Genomic DNA, 20,437 nt, shown 5'->3' with positions numbered 1-20,437 from the left:
AGAAATGCTGGGCTGGATGAAGCACAAGCTGGAATCAAGATTGCCAGGAGAAATATCAATAACCTCAGATATGAAGATGACACCACCATAATGGCAGAAAGTGAAGAAGAACTAAAGAGCCTCTTGATGAAAGTGAAAGAGGAGAGTGAAAAGGTTGGCTTAAAGCTCAATATTCAGAAAACTAGGATCTTGGCATCTGGTCTCATCACTTCATGGGAAATAGATGGGGAAGCAGTGAAAACAGTGGCTGACTTTATTTTTCTGGGCTCCAAAATCACTGCAGATGGTGATAGCAGTCCTGAAATTAAAAGACGCTTACTCCTTGGAGGGAAAGTTGTGACCAACCTAGATAGCATATTAAAAAGCAGAGACATTACTTTGCCAACAAATGTCCGTCTAGTCAAGGCTATGGTTTTACCAGTGGTCATGCATGGATGTGAGAGTTGGACTATAAAGAAAGCTGAACACAGAAGAATTGATGGTTTTGGGCTGTGGTGTTGGAGAAGTCTCTTGCGAGTCCCTTGGACAGCAAGGAGATCCACAAAATCCATCCTAAAAGAGATCAGTCCTGGGTGTTCATTGGAAGGACTGATGCTGAAGCTGAAACTCCAGTACTTTGGCCACCTCAGCAAAGAGCTGACTCATTTGAAAAGACCCCGATGCTGGAAAAGATTGAGAGCAGGAGGAGAAGGTGATGACAGAGGATGAGATGGTTTGATGGCATCACCAACTCAATGGACACTGGTTTGTGTGGACTCCGGGAGTTTGTTATGGACAGTGAGGCCTGGCGTGCTGTGGTTCATGGGGTCGCAAAGAGTCAGAAACGACTGAGCGACTGAACTGAACTCAACTGAATAAATGGGCAGATCTAAATAGACATTTTTCCAAAGAAGGCATACAGATAGCCAACAAACATTTGAAAAGATGCTCAACATCACAAATTATTAGAGAAATGCAATTCAAAACTACAATGAGGTATTACTTCACACCAGTCCAAATAGCCATCATCAAAAACTCTACAAACAATAATTTGGAGAGGGTGTGGAGAAAAGGGAACCCTCTTGCACTGTTGGTGGGCATGTAAATTAGTACCACCACTATGTTGAACTGTATGGCACCTTCTTAAAAAACTAAAAATATAATCTCCATATGACCTAACCCTGGGCATTTTCCTGGAGAAAACCTTAATTCAAAAAGATGCATGCACCCCAATGTTCACTGCAGCACTATTTACCGTAGCCACGACATGCAACATTGTTTAATCATATCAAAAGTTAAAAACAAACAAGCAAAACAAAACAAAAACCTTGAAGTAAACAGTCTCTAAACAAGGGGTCAAATTACTAGGTATTTGTAAAAGTGGAGGCTTAAAGATAAGTAAACAAATCAATAAGCACCTATCAGAACCGTGTTCTATGTTAGCATTCAAAGAGCAGAAAAGCTGATTTTATACTGAAAGAATTAGAGCACTCTCAAATTTTTTTCTCCCCATCCCAGGAATTCAGAATTCTGGGTCAATGGTAAATGAGATCATGGGTGATTTTTTTCTTTCTTTGTATCTGTGTATCAACTTTATGTTTTCTCTTATGAGCATGTATTAATTCTTTCTTTCTTTTTTTTTTTTACTTTACAATATTGTATTGGTTTTGCCATACATCAGCATGAATCTGCCACGGGTGTACACGTGTTCCCCATCCTGAACCCCCCTCCCACCTCCGTCCCCATACCATCTCTCTGGGTCATCCCAGTGCACCAGCCCCAAGCTTCCTGTATCCTGCATTGACCCTGGACTGGCGATTCGTTTCTTATATGATATTATACATGTTTTAATGCCATTCTCCCAAATCATCCCTCCCCCTCCCTCTCCCACAGAGTCCAAAAGACTGATCTATACATCTGTGTCTCTTTTGCTGTCTCACATACAGGGTTATCGTTACCATTTTCTAAATTCCATATATATGCTTTAGTATACTGTATTGGTGTTTTTCTTTCTGGCTTACTTCACTCTGTATAATCGGCTCCAGCTTCATCCACCTCATTAGAACTGATTCAAATGTATTCTTTTTAATGGCTGAGTAATACTCCATTGTGTATATGTACCACAGCTTTCTTATCCATTCATCTGCTGATGGACATCTAGGTTGTTTCCATGTCCTGGCTATTATAAACAGTGCTATGATGAACATTGGGGTACACATGTCTCTTTCAATTCTGGTTTCCTCGGTGTGTATGCCCAGCAGGGGGGTTGTTGGGTCATATGGCAGTTCTATTTCCAGTTTTTTAAGGAATCTCCAGACTGTTCTCCATAGTGGCTGTACTAGTTTGTATTTCCACCAACAGTGTAAGAGGGTTCCCTTTTCTCCACACCCTCTCCAGCATTTATTGCTTGTGGACTTTTGGATTGCAGCCATTCTGACTGGCGTGAAATGGTACCTCATAGTGGTTTTGATTTGTATTTCTCTGATAATGAGTGATGTTGAGCATCTTTTCATGTGTTTGTTAGCCATCTGTATGTCTTCTTTGGAGAAATGTCTAGTTCTTTGGCCCATTTTTTGATTGGGTCGTTTATTTTTCTGGAATTGAGCTTCAGGAGTTGCTTGTATATTTTTGAGATTAGTTGTTTATCAGTTGCTTCATTTGCTATTATTTTCTCCCATTCTGAAGGCTATCTTTTCACCTTGCTTATAGTTTCTTTTGTTAAAAATATGGAATGTTTCACAAATTTGCATGTCATCCTTGCGTAGGGGCCATGCTAATCTTCTCTGTATCGTTCCAATTTTAGTATATGTGCTGCCGAATCGAGCACTGTATTAATTCTTAATAAAGTTATACCGTATCTTTTTCAACATGTAAAGAATAATACATCTGGATTTTTATAAATTCCATTCATAAGCATTCTTATATTTCTCCACGAGAGGGCAGCATAAGCACAGTATATATTCATACACAGATTACATCTGGATTTTATGAATTCCATTTATAAGCATTCTTCTATTTCTCCACGAGAGGGCAGCAAAAGTACAGTAAATATTAATTCATACCCATACATTTTGGCAACCTGATGTGAAGAACTGACTCATTGGAAAAGTCTCTGATGCTGGGAAAAATTGAAGGTGGGGGGAGAAGGGCACAACAGAGGATGAGATGGTTAGATGGCATCACGGACTCGATGGACATGAGTTTGAGTAGGTGCCAGGAGTTGCTGATGGACAGAGAAGCCTGGCATGCTATAGTCCATGGGGTCGCAAAGAGTCAGACACAACTGACTAACTGAACTGAACTGACTGGCATATGCATATAAAATCCTAAGACAGACTCAAAATGGACATACTATCCCAAGAGTTGTGTACAACATACGTTTTAATAATATAACTGGGAAAATAACCATAGATGAATAATTTTATATATAGTTAAAAGTATACAAGAATCTGTACATCTACAACAAGAAAGCCATTTGAGGCAACATGCATGGACCGAGAAATGATGATACTAAGTGAAGTGAGGCACACAGAGAAAGACAAATACCAAATGATATCACTGAAATGTGGAATCTAAAATATGGTACAAATGAACATGGGTATGAAACAGAAATATACTCATGGACATAGAGAACAGACTTGTGGCTTCCAAGGCAGAGAGAATTGGGGGAGCAATGGAGTAGGAGATTGGGGTTAAGAGATACAAACTAAAGTACATGGAATGGATGGACAAGTTCCTGCTGTAGAGCACAGAGAACTATATTCAGTATCCTAATATAAATCATAATGGAAAAAATATATACGGACTTCTCTGGCAGTCCATTGGTTAAGACTCCACACTTTCACTGCAGGGGATGCAGGTTCAGTCCCTGGTGAGGAGACAAATCCCACATGCTGGACAGTGTAGCCAAAAAAAAAAAAAAGATTAAATAAAATAATGTGTAAATACATACACACACACAATGTATATGTACACATACATGTGTATAATAGAAACACGTTGCTGTAAAGCGGAAATTAACAGAACATTGGAAAGCAGCTGTGCTTCACTTAAAAAGTATCATCACTGGGAAAAAAAGATTGGTATGTTTCATTGTATGTAAAGTTTATATCCAAAGAAAACTGCTATAAAAAACATGGCTCACTACTTAATGGCAGGCTTGCAGAAATACTTAAGGAGATGCATACTGATGTCTGCAATTTACCACAAAATGCACCAAGGAAAAAGATTGATTGATGATTGGATAGAGGGGTGGGAAAATGGATAGATAGATGACAAAGGAAGTATTGCAAAATGGTTACAAAAGCAGACCCCTATATATGCTGTCTACGAGAGACCCACCTCAAACTAAGGGGCACATACAGACTGAAAGTGAAGGGTTGGAAAAGGGTATTTCATGCAAATAGAGACAAGAAGAAAGCAGGAGTAATAATACTCATATGAGATAAAATAGACTTTGAAATAAAGGCTGTGAAAAGAGACAAAGAAGGACACTATATAATGATCAAAGGATCAATCCAAGAAGAAGATATAATATTTATAAATATATATGCACCCAACATAGGAGCACCTCAATACATAAGGCAAATGCTAACAAGTATGAAAGGGGAAATTAACAGTAACACAATAATAGTGGGAGACTTTAATACCTCACTGACACCTAGGGATAGATCAACCAAACAGAAAATTAGCCAGGAAACACACACTTTAAATGATACAATGGGGTAGTTAGACCTAATCGATACCTATAGGACATTTCAATTTCACCTTTTTCTCAAGAGCACAGAGAACATTCTCAGGATAGATCACATCCTGGGCGATAAATCTAGCCTTGGTAAATTCAAAAAAATCGAAATCTTTCAAGCATCTTTTCTGATCACAATGCAGTAAGATTAGTTTTCATTCCAATCTCAAAGAAAGGCAATGCTAAAGAATGCTCAAACTACCACACAATTGCACTCATCTCACACGCTAGTAAAGTAATGCTCAAAATTCTCCAAGCCAGGCTTCAGCAATACATGAACCGTGAATTTCCAGATGTTCATGCTTGTTTTAGAAAAGGCAGAGGAACCAGAGATCAAATTGCCAACATCCGCTGGATCATCAAAAAAAGCAAGAGAGTTCCAGAAAAACATCTATTTCTGCTTTATTGACTATGCCAAAGCCTTTGACTGTGTGGATCACAAACTGTGGAAAATTCTTCAAGAGATGGGAATACCAGACCACCTGACCTGCCTCTTGAGAAACCTATATGCAGGTTAGGAAGCAACAGTTAGAACTGGACATGGAACAACAGACTGGTTCCAAATAGGAAAAGGAGTACGTCAAGGCTGTATATTGTCAACCTGCTTACTTAATTTATATGCAGAGTACATCATGAGAAACACTGGGCTGGAAGAAGCACAAGCTGGAATCAAGATTTCCAGGAGAAATATCAGTAACCTCAGATATGCAGATGACACCAGCCTTATGGCAGAAAGTGAAGAGGAACTAGAAAGCCTCTTATGAAAGTGAAAGTGGAGAGTGAAAAAGTTGGCTTAAAGCTCAACATTCAGAAAACTAAGATCATGGCATCTGGTCCCATCTCTTCATGGGAAATAGATGGATAAACAGTGGAAACAGTGTCAGACTTTATTTTTTGGAGCTCCAAAATCACTGCAGATGGTGACTGCAGCCATGAAATTAAAAGACGCTTACTCCTTGGAAGGAAAGTTATGACCAACCTAGATAGCATATTAAAAAGCAGAGACATTACTTTGCCAACGAAGTTCCGTCTAGTCAAGGCTATGGTTTTTCCAGTGGTCATGTATGGATGTGAGAGTTGGATTATAAAGAAAGCTGAGTGCTGAAGAATTGATGGTTTTGAACTGTGGTGTTGGAGAAGACTCTTGAGAGTCCCTTGGACTGCAAGGATATCCAACCAGTACATCCTTTAGGAGATCAGTCCTGGGTGGTCATTGGAAGGACTGATGCTGAGGGTGAAACTCCAATACTTTGGCCACCTCATGAGAAGTGTTGACTCATTGGAAAAGACCCTGATGCTGGGAGGGATTGGGGGCAGGAGGAGAAGGGGACAACAGAGGATGATGTGGCTGGATGGCATCACTGACTCGATGCACATGAGTTTGGGTGAATTCTGGGTGTTGGCGATGGATAGGGAGGCCTGGCGTGCTGTGATTCATGGGGTTGCAAAGAGTCGGACACAACTGAGCAACTGAACTGAACTGAATAGGAAAAAAAGGTTAAAAATAGAAACATATGGAGTCTAAACAATATGCTTCTGAATAACCAAGAAATCACAAAAGAAATCAAAAGAAATAAAAATATGCATAGAAACGAATGAAAATGAAAACATGACAACCCAAAACCTATGGCATTCAGTAAAATCAGTGCTTAGGGGAAGGCTTATAGCAATACAAGCTTACATCAAGAAATAAGAGAAAAATCAAATAAATGACATAACTTTATACTTAAAGCAACTAGAAAAAGAAGAAATTAAGAACCCCTGGTTAGTAGAAGGAAAGAAATCATAAAAATTAGTGCAGAAATAAATAAAAAAGAAACAAAGGGGACTATGGCAAAAATAAACAAAACTAAAAGCTGGTTCTTTCAGAAGATAAATAAAACAGACAAATCATTAGCCAGATTCATCAAGAAAAAAAGGGAGAAGAATCAAATCAACAAAGTTAGAAATGAAGAGGGAGAAATAACAACAGACAACTCAGAAATACAAAGGATCATAAGAGACTACTATCAGCAGCTATATGACAACAAAATGGACAACTTGGAGGAAATGGACAAACACTCAGAAAAGTATAACCTTCCAAAACTGAACCAGGAAGAAACAGAAAATCTTAACAGATCCATCAGAAGCACAGAAATCAAAATTGTAATAAAAAATGTCCCAACAAACAAAAGCCCAGGACCAGATGGCTTCACAGGTGAATTCCACCAAAAATTGAGAGAAGAGCTAACACCTATCCTACTCACACTCTTCCAGAAAATTTCAGAGGAGGGTAAACTTCCAAACTCATAATATGAGGCCTCCATCACCATAATCCCCAAATCAAAGATGCTATAGAAAAAGAAAACTATAGGCCAACATCACTGATGAACCTAGATGAAAGAACTTCAACAAAATTCTAGCAAACAGAATCCAACAACATATTAAAAAGATCGGACATCATGACCAAGTGGGCTTTATCCCAGGGATGCAAGGATTCTTCAATATTTGCAAATCAATGAATGTCATACACCACATTAACAAATGGAAAAATAAAACCCATATGATTATCTCCATAGATTCAGAGAAAGCCTTTGACAAAAGTCAACATCCATTTATGTTAAAAGCCCTCCAGAAAGAAGACATAGAAGGAACATACCTCAACATAATAAAAGCCATATATAATAAACCCACAGCAAACATTATCCTCAATGGCGAAAATTTGAAAGCATTTCCCCTAAAGTCAGGAACAAGACAAGGGTGCCCACTGTCTCCAATACTACTCAACATAATTTTGGAAGTTTAGCCATAGCAATCAGAGAAGAAAAATAAATTAAACAGAATCTAGATTGGAAAAGAAGAAGTAAAATTATCACTGTTTGCAGATGACATGATCCTCTACATAGAAAACCCAAAGACACCACCAGAAAATAACTAAAGCTAATATTTAGCATATTAAAAAGTAGAGACATTACTTTGCCAACAAAGGCCCGTCTAGTCAAGGCTATGATTTTTCCAGTAGTCATGTATGGATGTGAGAGTTGGACTGTGAAGAAAGCTGAGCACCGAAGAATTGATGCTTTTGAACTGTGGTGTTGGAGAAGACTCTTGAGAGTCCCATGGACTGCAAGGAGATCTAACCAGTCCATTCTAAAGGAGATCAGTCCTGGGTGTTCTTTGGAAGGAATGATGCTAAAGCTGAAACTCCAGTACTTTGGCCACCTCATGCGAAGAGTTGACTCATTGGAAAAGACTCTGATGCTTGGAGGGATTGGGGGAAGGAGGAAAAGGGGACGACAGAGGATGAGATGGCTGGATGGCATCACCGACTCGATGGACGTGAGTTTGAGTGAATTCCGGGAACTAGTGATGGACAGGGAGGCCTGGCGTGCTGCGATTCATGGGGTCACAAAGAGTTGGACACGACTGAGCCACTGAACTGAACCGAATCTATGAATATAGTAAATATGCAGGATATAAAATTAACACACAGAAATCTCTTGCATTTCTATACACTAACACAGAGAAAACAGAAAGAGAAATCAAGGAAACAATCTCTTTCACCATTGCAATGCAAAACATAAAATATTTAGTAATAAATCTACTTAAGGAAACAAAAGACCTATATATATAAAACTTTAAAACACTGATGAAAGAAATCAAAGATGACACAAATTTATGGAGAAGTGTACCATGTTTATGGACCCGAAGAATCAATGTAGTGAAAATGAGTGTACTACCCAAAGCAATTTATAGATTCAATGCAACCCCTATGAAGCTACCAACAGTATTTTTCAGAGAACTAGAGCAAATAATTTCACAATGTGTATGGAAATACAAAAAACCTCGACTAGCCAAAGCAATATGGAGAAAGAAGATGGAACTGGAGGAATCAACATGCTTGACTTCAGACTAAACTACAAAGCTACAGCCATCAAGACAATATGGTATTGGCACAAAGACAGAAATAAAGATCAATGGAACAAAATACAAAGCCCAGAGATAAATCCACCCACCAATGGACACCTTATCTTTGACAAAGGATGCAAGAATATACAGTGGAGAAAAGACAATCCCTTTAACGAGTGGTGCTGGGAAAACTGGCCAACCACTTATAAAAGAATGAAACTAGAACACTTTCTAACACCATACAAAAAATTAACTCAAAATTGATTACAGATCCAAATGTAGGACTAGAAGCTACAAAATTCCTAGAGGAAATCATAGGCAAAACACTCTTTGATATAAATCACAGCAGGATCCTCTATGACCTGCCTCCCAGAATAATGGAAATAAAAGCAAAAATAAACAAACAGGATGTAATTCAATGTAAAAGCTTTTGCACAACGAAGGAAACTATAAGCAGGGTGAAAAGACAGCCTTCAAAATGGGAGAAAATAATAGCAAACGAAGCAACTGACAAAGAATTAATCTAAAAAATATACAAGAAGCTCACTACCAGAAAAATAAACGACCCAATCAAAAAATGGGCCAAAGAACTAAACAGACATTTCCCCAAGACAATGTACAAATGGCTATCAAACACATGAAAAGATGCTCAACATCACTCATTATCAGAGAAATTAAAATCAAAACCACAATTATGTACCATCTCATGCCAGTCAGATTGGCTGCTATCAAAAATTCTACAATCAATAAATGGAGAGGCTGCAGAGAAAACGGAACCCTCTTACACTGTTGGTGGGAATGGAAACTAGTACAGCCACTATGGAGAACAGTGTGGAGATTCCTTAAAAAACTGGAAATGGAACTGGCATATGACCCAGAAATCCCACTGCTGGGCATACACACTGAGGAAACCAGAACTGAAAGAGGCATGTGTACCCCAATGTTCATGGCAGCATTGTTTACAATAGCTAGGACCTGGAAGCAGCTTAGATGTCCTTCAGGAGACGAATGGATGAGAAAGCCCTGGTACATATACACAATGGAATATTACTCAGCTATTAAAAAGAACAGATTTGAATCAGTACTAATCATGTGGATGAAACTGAAGCCTATTATATGGAGAGAAGTAAGTCAGAAAGAAAAACACCAATACAGTATATTAATGCATATATATGGAATTTAGAAAGATGGTAACGGTAACCCTGTATGTGAGACAGCAAAAGAGACACAGATGTATAGAACAGTCTTTTGGACTCTGTGGGAGAGGGAGAGGGTGGGATGATTTGGGAGAATGGCATTGAAACATGTATAATATCATATATGAAATGAATCGCCAGTCTAGGTTTGATGCAGGATACAGGATACTTGGGGCTGGTGCACAGGGATGACCCAGAGGGATGGTATGGGGAGGTAGGTGGGAAGGGGGTTCAGGATGGGGAACACGTGTACACCCATGGCAGATTCATGTTGATGTATGGCAAAACCAATACAATATTGTAAATTAATTAGCCTCCAATTAAAATAAATAAATTTAAATTTAAAAAAAAAGAAAAAGAAAAAAGAGAGAAGAATCAAATCAACAAACTTAGAAATTAAAAAAAAAGAGGTTACAACAGACAAAGCTGAAATACAAAGGATTATAAGAGACTATTATGAACAACTCTATGGCAATAAAATGGATAACATGGAAGAAATGAACAGATTCTTTAAAAAGCTCAATCTTCCATAACTGAACCAGGAAGAAAAAAAAAAAAAAAACTAGGCACAATCCAATTAGAAGTTCCAAATCGAGGCTGTGATAAAAAATTTCCCCAAAGACAAAAGACCAAGAGCAGATGGCTTCACAGGTAAATTCTAAACATTTACAGATGAGCAAATGCCTATCCTCTAAAACTCGTTCAAAGAATTGCAGAGGAAGGAACACTTCCACATTTATTCTACGAGGCTACCATCACCCTGATACCAAAACCAGACAAGGACAACATGAAAAAAGAAAACTACAGGTCAATATCACTGATGAACATAGATGCAAAAAATCCTCAACAAAATTTTAGCAAACAGAACTCAACAACATATCAAAAAGCTCATACACCATGATCAAGTTGGGTTTATTCCAGAGATGCAAGTATTCTTCAATATATGCAAATCAATCAATGTGATAGACCATATTCACTAAATGAAAGACAAAATTCGTATGATAAACTAAATAGATGCAGAGAAAGCCATTAAATTTAAAAATTTAAAATTATTAAATTAAAAACAAATAAAAAATAAACTAAAAAAAGAGAAAAAGTTGAAATGACTCAAATGTCCATCAACTGGTGATCAAATAAATAAAACATGCAATGCAATAGTATTTGCTCATCAAATGAGTGGAGTTCTTATACATGCTATAACATACTATAGCTCCAAAAAGATTACATTAATCAAAAGAAGCCAGGAACAAAACGCTGCTTGTTGTATTATTCCATTCATGTGGATGCATTTGCCCAGATTAGATAATTCTCTGAAGACAGGAAATAGAGGAGTGGATGCCAGGGCCCAGATGAAGGGGGAAATGGAAAATGTCTACCAACTGGACAATGTTTCCCATTGGAGTGATGAAAATATTCTAGAATGAGGCAGTGATTATGGTTATGCAACCTATGAATAAATAACAAATCAATGAATTATACATTTTAACTGGTAAATTCATGGTACATGGACAACATGTCAATAAATAAAAAGTGTTTTTAAAAAAACTGCTGAACTTAACTTCTATGTCCTGGAATATTACCCTTGAAAAATAAAGGAGAAGTAGATATTATCATAGGAAAAAAAATTAGGGAATTTATTCTCAGCAGATATCTGGTCTGTAAGACATGTTACAAGAAGTTATTCACACAGGATAAGATAATATTGAAGAGAAACTATGAGTTAAGAAAGGGTGTCATGCTGAAGTTTGTCAGGAAACAACAAAATTCTGGAATTATCCTTCAATGAAAAAATGAATTAGAAGAAGCATAAATGAAGGAAAATTGAAATGAAGGGTCCTTTCTTATTATTAATTGGTAAAGGATAAATACTTGTTTGGGCTTCTCCATCTTTACTTTTTACTGATTATGAATCTTCATAATTAAAATGGGTTTCATGTAAATAAGACATATTTTGGCTCAGCAGTATAGGATCTTCCTGTAATGCAGAAGCCATAGCAGACGCGAGATCCATCTCAGGGTCGGGAAGATTCCCTACAGAAGAGCATGGCAACCCACTCCAGTATTCTTGCCTGGAGAATCGCTGTGGACACACGAGACTGGTGGGCTTACAGTCCATGGGGTGGAAAAGAGTTGGAAACGACTGAGCAACTAAACAACAACAGACACACCTTCCTAAGTAACTCTGAAGATACTAGAAAGAGATGAGAAAATTCTCAGCCTAAACAAAGCAAAACAAAATGCCTAGACAGTAGAACTGAATTATAAAATACCTAGACAGTAGAGCTGAAGTATAAAAGATTTTAGACAATAAAATCTCTCCCAACAGTAGTGTAAGCAGTGTGATCCACACAACAGAGAAGCAATTTTTAATACCCACTCAACAGAACTTTCTAGTCACATTCAGAAATTAAAGGAAACAAAAATGCTCAGAAAATAAACATGGTATAAAATGTACTGATCATTTTATGTCTAATTATGACTGTAAAAGTGTAAGGGAAATTTTAAGAAAAAACATCTGCAAAATATGCAGTTTTAGAAACACCAATGAATGTAATTTTATTTTCTTTTTTCCATAGTCTCAAAATAACTGAAAAGTAAGAATGAATTTCACTTTAAAACATATTTTTCCAAATTCAGCAGGAAATTTTATGTTCAAATATAAAAAGATTTTGTACTTTTCAAGCCAAGAAAGTTTGTACATTGCAGTGAATACTTTCTTTCACTGATTTAGACATAAATAAAAGCACATCGTGTGTCTTTACCTTGACTGTCTGTGGTATCACTATGTATTTAGAGTCAACTGTTTGAACGTGGGGTGTATATTAGTACATTCCTTCAGGGACTGCAGGCTGTGCAGGAAGTGGTCCCAAGGCCTTGCAAACCATTAAGGATGCTCTGTGGAATGGAGAAATGGTAACATGGCAGCCTGTGTTGGCGACAAATGTTTAACAGAGTCTTCTCTTAATTAACCCCCTCATAGAAGACAGTGAATTTTTAAAGAGAAGTACTAAAACTGTGGCCGTATGAAATTACATATATATGTACACACCTATCTACACATATGTGTGTGCATATGTGTATATATATGTGTGTATATATATATAGACTAAAATTTTGTACCTTGTGAATAATAAATAAAATACTAAAACCTGACATATATGACAACAAACTTTTACAACTTAAACCAACAAAATTTGGTCTTGCAGGGGAAAAATATTTAATTACTGACACTATTTAAAAATTCTGAAGTATGGAGATGGTAATAAAAATAGAACCAGTTTTACTTGGTTTTATTCTTGTAATAAAACTCTTCATGGGCAATGCCCCCCAGTATTGCCTGCACTGGATGTGGGCCACTCCCTCTGCCCCGCCTGTGGAAGGCCACTGTTACATTCTAAATTCCTTAGCTAAAAAGGTCCTAATCATTATTGGCTTTGTGACCTCCAAAAACCACCATTATTTCCCTTGCTTTCCTCCCTCCTTCCTCCCCACTCTTTCTTTCCTTTTCTTTCTTATTATACAATTGTTAAAGATTGCTTTCCATTTATAGTTATTGCAAAATACTGGCTATATTCCCCATGTTGCACAATACATCCTTGAGCTCATCTTACACCTAAAACTTTGTACCTCCAACTCCTCCAACTCTGTACTGCCCCTTCCCCTCCCCAGTCCTCGCTGGTAACCAGTAGATTGTTCTATCTGTGAGCCCCTATTTTTGTTATATTCTCTACTTTGTGGTATTTTAAGGTTCTATAAGTGATATAATACAGTATCTTTCTTTCTTATTTTATTAAGTATTATACCTTACATGTTGCAGCAAATGGCATTATTTCATTCCTTTTATGGCTGAGCAGCATTCCATAGGTCTTCCTTGGTGGCTCCAGGGCGAAGAATCCGCCTGTCAAGAAGGACATATGGGTTCAATCCCTAGGTAAGGAAGATCCCTTGGAAAAGGAAATGGCGACCCACTGGAGTGTTCTTGCATGGAAAATTCCATGGACAGAGGAGCCTGGAGGGGTAGGGTCCATAGGGTCGCAAAGAGTGGGACATGACTTAGTGACTGAACAATGAGTGTCCCATAGTATATATGTAGGGATTCCCTGATGGCTCAGACGGTAAAGTGTCTGCCCAAAATGTGGGAGACCCTGGTTCGATCCCTGGGTTGGGAAGACCCCCTGGAGAAGGAAATGGCAACCCACTCCAGTACTCTTGCCTAGAAAATTCCATGGGTGGAGGAGCCCAGTGGGGTACAGTCCATGGGGTCGCAAAGAGTCGGACACGAGTGAGTGACTTCCCTTAATGATTTCCCTTAGTGACTGAACAACAACGACTGTCCCATAGTATATATATACCACATCTTTATCCATTCATCTGTCTATCATCTGATGGACATTTAAGTTGCTTCTATGTCTTGGTGAATGGTGTGCTTCAAGGAACATTGGGGTACATGTGTCTTTTTAATTAACATTGTGCTTTTAAAAAAAATATATATCCAAGAATGACATAGCTAGGTCATGTGTTGTTACATTTTTCATTTTTTGAGAAATCTCCTGCCGGGGTCCAGCCCCGGCTGATCCAGGGAGTTTGAAGTGGGGACGGCATTGGCGAGGATCAGGATACAATAGCTTCAATTAGATATTAATTAGAGATATAAAGAGTAATAGAATGAGGATAGCTCAGTAGGAAAATTCAGTGGAGAAAAGAGGCTGAGTAGGTTGGTTTACACGGGAGACCAATAAAACTTCAAGACAAGAAGTTTGCACCACTTACGTAGGCCACAGGCGTCCTTCCATTCTCCTGAAGGAGAGGAGACACTGAGGCCTCCCCGGTTGGATCTTAGAAGCCCAGGCATAATTAGTAAGCATGGTGGGTTCTGCGCTCCAGATGGAGACTCAGCCAGAGTTTGAGAGAGAGAGAGACATGGGGAGATCAGTCTTTCGAGGAACTTATCCCAATTCTTTATTTTCCATGGTCTACTTTTATACACTGAGATGTTATGCAAAAGTCACACGGGGTCAGCAGCCCTGACTTTTATCAAAGTCAGGTGCTTCATACAAATGTATACAGAGGTCTTAGGGATGTTACATCATCTTCTGGCCAGGGGGTCTGCTGACAATTTATGACCCTCTCCTTGTGACAGCAGTCAGTCAACCAGGACACTCATTTCTCCAGGGGTGATTATTCTTAAAACAGACGCCACCCAAATAAAGTTACATTCCTATAGGGTGAGGGTGTAGTGGGTTTTAGTTAAGGAAAGAATTTACTTAACTTAAGGTCTAACGTGATTAATATCAAAGGTTAATACTTATTTCTATATATTCATTAATGTGTGTAAGGGCAGGGGATGTGGAGACTTAGCAACAAACATTGACTCAACAAATGAAAAACCCTTCACCAATACAATTTCTAGTCAGCCCACTATACTTATACTAATAATTTTCTAACTTCTCTAAAGAACCTGTTTTTAGAAGGTTTAAAGCATCTTGTACCTCTCACGGTTGGGAGGCTGTGAGCAATCACATGTGGCCGGACAAGCCTGTCAGGAAGGCTAGAGAACCTTCAGAGGAGTTTGTAGGTTGAAACACTCCTATCACACCCAGGAATTTTTATTAACTGGAGCTCTAAGTTAACTCCTTCTCCGAAAGAGGTGGTGGGGGACAGCCCCCCGTAAAGTTAGAGGTGTAGGTGAGAGCACAAAGTAGTAAAGTAGGCAGGCTCTGGTTATGGGGGTAGATGCTTGAGGATGTCCAGGGGGACTCCTGAGGCTCGATCCCGCCTTTGTGTATGTCGAGCCTCCTTCCTCATGACCTTTGCCATGGGTGGAGTGCCTCACGCTGGACCCCAACAATCTCCATACTGAAAACCACAAATATTTTACTCCTAAGAACTACCTTTTAGCAAGCAAGTTTGAGTTTTTGAGGCTGCTAGTTGCTGACATCATAACTTGAGGTGTAATAAACACTACTGTGAGGTAGGTGCCAAAGGGGCAACTACTTTGTATGCCTTTTTTAGCAAATAGCACTGCCACCCCTCGCATGACACAGCTCCCCAGCTAAGCTCCCAACTCTGCAGTCACACACAGAAACACAAAGTCCTCTTCCTCTTCTCCCATGAGAAGTGTATCTTTCGAGCTCAGTCTGGACCCAGTTCTTCCTCCTATTTTCTGGCTAACTGGACTTTTTGTCCCATCTCCAACTCCACAGGACACATCTCCCTCCCTCTTCACACATTTATCCCTTCCCTGTCCTCTCTGCCCCACACCCCCCCCTCCACTGCTTATCAGAGAGCTCAGAGACAGATAATTCCACATTAGGTTGATTTTATTTAAAGTTCATTATTAATGTATGCTGTTGGTATAAGATTCAACGTCTGTACTGTTGGCCATTTCTCAGCGGCAAGACCCTTGAAGATTTCTGAGGTCTCTAGCCATGCTCTGAAGTCACTGGCTGCCCACTGGTCTAGCTGGAATGGCAGGGGTCCCCACGATCCCTGGGACCTCCTCCGGTTATTCTGATTCAGCTCTTCATTCACCTTGGAACACTGGCTACAGATTTTTGAGCCTTTGATTTTCTTCAGTTTCTTTAGGTGGGTGTTTCTGAGAAGATTCCTTGGTCAGCTTTGGTTGAATGTGCTTATTTACCCTCACGGTTACCCAGGCCACCTGGAGAACACAAGAGAGTGAGTACAGAATGGCATTGGTTTGAGGAAGAGGGTGAAGATGGATGGGAATGATGGCTTCAGGAGAAGGGGTGTGGGCAGAGAAGAGGTATATGCCAGGCAAAGACAGGGGAGGGGCTCTTATGGGGAGGTGTCAATGGGCAAGAGGAGCTTGGGTGGGTTCAGGTCACCTTGACACATCTTTTGGACCTTAGCTGATAGGGCGTTTTCATCTTTTCCTCCTGGGTATCCGGAGTCCACTGTTCCATAACTGCTCTAGAGCCTTGTGGCTTCCCAGTCAGCTTAGTCGTTTTGGAGACTCCCAGTGGTCTGCTCCAGAGCCCCCAAGCACCCTTATATATACCACTACCCAGGGGGGCATATCCTTATGCTTTATGAGGTCAGCATGTCACTTCCCCAGGCAATGGTGGTCCTGGGTGAAACTTGACATCACAAAGCCCCATCCTGACAACATTAGGAAAGGATGCGGAGCAACTCAGATGATTTTGTGGGAGAAATGAGGCATTTTTAATGCCCCTTAAGAGCCCTTCAAACTCACCTCATCCTCATCTCTCTCAGGCAACTCTCATGGGTTACATGACAGGGAGCATGCATCCCCTCCAAACCTTGCCTCACAGCCACAGTATTCAGGCTTTCATTCTGTTCTCTCTCACCTTTCACCATTATCTAGTTTTTAATATCTTGCCTAAAATCCCTCCATGATAATTAGGCTGTATTGAAGTGTTTTCAGAAATCAGAATCATTCCACTTTCCTCCTACAAGGTGGTCATAAAGCACCTTGAAGACCATTTAATTCTGGGCCATCTTCCAGAAACCTTTTCCATCCCACCTCCTTTTCTCAATGTTCACCATTATATATATATATATATATATATATATATATATATATATATATATATATATAGTTGCTAATTCCAAACTCCCAATCTTTCCCACCTCTCGTCCTTGGGAACCACAAGTCTGATTTCTGAGTCTGTTTTCCTTCATACATATGTTGATTTCTGTCGTATTTTAGATTCCACATCTAAGTGATATCATATGGTATTTGTCTTTCTGCTGCTGACTTGCTTTTTGTTGACTTAGTATGATCAGATCCATCCCTGTGGCTGCAGACTGCATTCTTTTGGGTTTTTTAATTTATGGTTGAGTAATAACATCTTTATCCATTCATCTGCTGCTGGACATTTTGTTTGATTCCATGGCTTGGCTATTGTGAATAGTGCTATGAACATGGGAATGTATGTATCTTTTTGAATTAGTGTTGTCCGGATATACGTCCAAGGATGAGATTGCTGGGTCATATGGTAGCTCTACTTTCAGTTTTTTAAGGAACCTTCCTACTCTTCTCCATAATGGCTGTACCAATTTACATTCCTACTAATCGTGTAGGAGGGTTCCCTTTTCTCCACACCTTCTCCAGCATTGTTTGTACATTTTTTAAAGACTGCCTTTCTAACCAGTATGGGCGGTACCTCACTACAGTGTTGATTTGCATTTCTTTAATAATTAGCAGTAGTCAAGGTGAATTCCTTGATTCCCAGGGTCATGCTATGGTGACTGGTGTCATTTTCACTTGGTTAATCTTTGGTGAAGAATGTGATGTTGTTGTTGTGCTTAGTCACTCAGTTATGTCTGACTCTTTTCCACCCCATGGACTGTAGCCTGCCAGGCTCCTCTGTCCATGGGGTTTCCCATGCAAGAATACTGGAATGGGTTGCCATGCCCTCCTCCAGGGGATCTTCCCAACCTGGGGAATCGAACTCAGGTCTCCCACAGCACTGGTAGATTCTTTACCACCTGAGCCACCAGGGAAGCCCAGAGAATACTGGAGTGGGTAGCCTATCCCTTCTTCAGGGAAACGTCCCAAAACAGGAATCAAACTGAGGTCTCCTGCAAGAATGTGTGGAGACGTGCTATTTGCATCTCTCTCTCTCTCTCTCTTTTTTTTTTTTTTCCAGAAACTAACAGTTTTTTCAGATGGAAAAGGTGCTCAACAGGTTGCTTTCCACAATTTCAAAGGAGGATTTCCTTCTGTACCTCCTCACTCCAGCACTTTCTTCCAGTGTGTGAGGGGAGCTTTAAAGCTGAGTTGGGAATAGTTCTTCATAACAGGAAGGCCAGCGTGGAGTTGGGGCCCTAGGGCCTCTTGGGTTTTCAGAAGACTCCTGCTTTAAACTGTCAGTAAGTACTGGGGAGGGTGCTTATCTGTGCTTGTCCAGGTGGGTAGCTGATGTGGACAGGAGCAGTGAGCGTGGGCAGCCAGCCCATGGGGGCCAGGGGAGAGGGGTGGGGTGGGGTGTGGAAAGCCAGGCCCTGAGAGGCAGGGCGCCCACACCAGGATGCCAACGCCATCCCCTGAGTGTTCAGAAGCCAGACTTCAGCACTGGGGAAAAGGAACACAGGATTGCTGGCCCCTCAGTGGCAGAGGTTCAGTTCCTTCACCATCCCAGTTCTGTGCTGGGTGGGGCAGGAGGTGTGTCGTAGTGGACGTGCATGTCCAGGTTTGCGCTCAGGCAGACCTGGTGGTACTACCCTCAGCCTTGAGGCGAGAAAGGGGTAGAGCTCCGACCCTGGCGGGGTGGGGTTGGGGTGGGGTGGAGGGCAGCAGCCTGGGAAGGGACGCCGGCATTTCACGGTTTCAAAAACCCCCGGATCTCGGGCTGCACGTGGGAGTATGGTTCCGCATGGAAGACGGTGATGCGCTCGAGCTGGTGCACAAACACGCTGCGCTCTGAGCGCAGAACGCTTCCCAGCAATCCTGCACTGAGGCACCAGATTTTAACTTTCCGATAGGGGTTTTCCCGAAGGCATGTGCGCTTGGACTGCTGCTGCACCCCCCGCCCCCGCCCGCCCTGTCCTGCCCTGCACGGCATGATTAAACACTGAATGCCGCTCAGAACTCCCCCATGTCTCCAGAGGCACCGTTCCAGGGAAATTGCAATTCCAGGTTGCCATTGCGGGACTCTTTTGAATGTTGGATACAGGGGCCTCCAGGCCCCTGAGGGTGGAGCGGGGGCGGGAGGTCGAGAGGAAGTGTCCTGTGACATCTCTATGTGAGACCCTGGTCTCATGTGATTTGTGTGTACATTCGTGGCCAGGTATGTGGTTTTTTTTTTTTTTTTCCTGGCATGAAAGAAGATAGGGGAAACATACACACATAAACAGACAGTGATGCAAGTGTGTGGATGGCACTAGCTGACAGCTTTACAGCAATACTGGAGCTCCGCGTGCATGCATACTCGCCCGCCTTCTCATCTGGATGAAGAACCATCTTGCAGTACTGACAGGCCAGCCGCAAACCACGGTTTCTCCGGGGGACCGCCCCGTCTCCCTTAAGGCCTCTCCTCAGAGCTCTCTCTCCCTGTGGTTTGCCAGCTGCCCTGGGAGCAGTGCCAGGATCTACTCAAGTGAGCTGAGGTTCCTTTAGGCCCTTCACAGGTACTCCCTTCTCCTGTTTCTTTGCCCGAGTCCTTTCTTCCCTGTACAGGACAGGATGCCAAGGCTCTCAGGGACCTACGGTGCCAAGTCAGGAAAGGTGTTGGTGTATCCCATCCCTCCCCTCACATCTCTCCATTTTCTTTTTTTTTTAAGAAACAAGATTCTTAACTACATACTTTTGTCTTTTTTTTAAGTTGAAGTCTAGTTGCTTTAAAATGTGGTGCCCAAACTAATACAATTATGTAAAGTTTAAAAATAAAATAAAATAAAAAAAAAAATGTGGTGCCCATCTCTGCTGTACAGAAAACTGACTCAGTGATTCACACAAAGACATTCTTGTTTTATAGCCTTTTACACTTTGTCACAGGATACTGACTATAGCTCCATGCATTCTGCAGTAGGACCTTGTTTATTCTAAATGTAGTAGTTTGTATCTACCAAATCCCTACACACAGTCCATCCTTCCACTCTCCCCCTTGGCAAACACAAGTCTGTTCTGTATGAGTCTTTTGTT

The 20,437-nt window shown here is 40.6% G+C and overlaps 1 non-coding gene across 1 annotated transcript; it reads right to left on the bottom strand.

Annotated features, from left to right (window-relative positions):
• Positions 1-2,699: 2,699 nt before the first annotated feature.
• Positions 2,700-2,806, bottom strand: LOC113888882. Its single transcript, XR_003510083.1, has one exon. It is a non-coding gene; the product is annotated as a U6 spliceosomal RNA (small nuclear RNA).
• Between the last annotated feature and the right edge of the window lie 17,631 nt (positions 2,807-20,437).

This window comes from Bos indicus x Bos taurus, unplaced genomic scaffold (assembly GCF_003369695.1).
Source record: "Bos indicus x Bos taurus breed Angus x Brahman F1 hybrid unplaced genomic scaffold, Bos_hybrid_MaternalHap_v2.0 tig00002747_arrow_arrow_obj, whole genome shotgun sequence".
Taxonomy (NCBI): domain Eukaryota; kingdom Metazoa; phylum Chordata; class Mammalia; order Artiodactyla; family Bovidae; genus Bos; species Bos indicus x Bos taurus.
The sequence above is the reverse complement of the archived record's forward strand: the minus strand, read 5'-3'. Positions and strand labels throughout refer to the sequence as shown.